The following is a 1455-nucleotide window of genomic DNA, read 5'->3' as shown; positions in this document are numbered from 1 at the left end:
GTGCGTGCGCGAGAGTCTGCGAGTGTGTGTGTGATAACAGAACGTGTGTGCGCGTATGTATGTGTGTGTGTGTGCATGGTTTGGTGGTTTATCTGTTAGTGTGTATGTGTGTTTGTGTGTGTGACGTAGTGGAAGGAATTAGTAGCAGGAATAGTTAGTGGGTGCTTATGGACAATGGTTAGTGGAGGGTCAGCAGGCAGTTTTTGAGTATGTGTGTGTTCGTGTGTGTGTTTATATATATATATATATATATATAAATATAAAATTATAATTTAGGGTATCTATGAAAAACTGCCATGCTGAAAATAGCAGCCAAATCTTGACTCTAAACCACAATAGAATGAACATTTTATTGCGGTTTAGAGTCAAGATTTGACTGCTATTTTCAGCGTGGTGGTGTCTCTTAGATACCCTAAATTATAATTTTAAATAATTGTTACCTTTAATGGTTTTTATTCCCATGCTGGCCACCTGATAAGATCGATATTTAAAATATTGATCTTATCCTTATTTATATACATACATATATATATATATATATAATGGCTTATAAACACCTTCCACGCTGCAATTATTTTCGTTCCAGCACACGATCTTAGATCGGGTCACTTGCTATGCAAGTACATCTCCGTAATATATATATATATATATATAGATAGATAGATTGATCAGATATAAAAATAGAGAAAGATATATATACATAGAAATATATATACGTTTGTATATATGTGTGTGTGTACATGCGTAAATTCATGTGTATAAATGTATATACATTTGTGTGTGTGTGTGTGCGTGCGTATGTGCACACACATTATTTTGTTTCAGTACTTTGATGACATGCAGTCCCGTCACAAACGAATTCATGAATGGCGAATGATGCCTTCAAAACAATGACGGCAATTTTGTCATCAAACCAGCTGACTACTGATTGTTAGGCTGGTCAAATGATTAACCAAGCAATCGTTTCATTGGATAATTACTTAAAGAAATGATTAATAAAAATAAATATGATAATATCAATCAGAACGGTATATCTTTGTAGTGCAAGATTAGAGTCTCCTCACCCAGAACTATCCAATTAATGTCAGACACAATGAGGTAGAAACGAAGTATACACCCTGCAATAACAAACAGGAAAGCATTATCCACATTGTTGCTGGTTGCTCAGTCCTTACCCCTTACAGAATATTAAAAAACTGGCACTTTGTTGGTTACAAGGGTTCCTAATGATCCAGTCAAAGGAACAGTCTTCTCATGAAATTAATGTTCATGTGGGGCCTCACAGAGGCAATGATAAGAGACCGAAACCTTTGGAAATATGCTGCGATTGAGAAGACCCATACACACACATACACACGTGTGTGTGTATGTGTGTGTATATATCTCTGTGTGTGTGTGCATATATGTATGTATATATATATATGTATATATATATATATATATATATATATATAT

The sequence above is a fragment of the Octopus bimaculoides genome, chromosome 29, assembly GCF_001194135.2.
Source record: "Octopus bimaculoides isolate UCB-OBI-ISO-001 chromosome 29, ASM119413v2, whole genome shotgun sequence".
Classification (NCBI taxonomy): Eukaryota; Metazoa; Mollusca; class Cephalopoda; order Octopoda; family Octopodidae; genus Octopus; species Octopus bimaculoides.
This window is presented reverse-complemented; position numbering follows the sequence as displayed.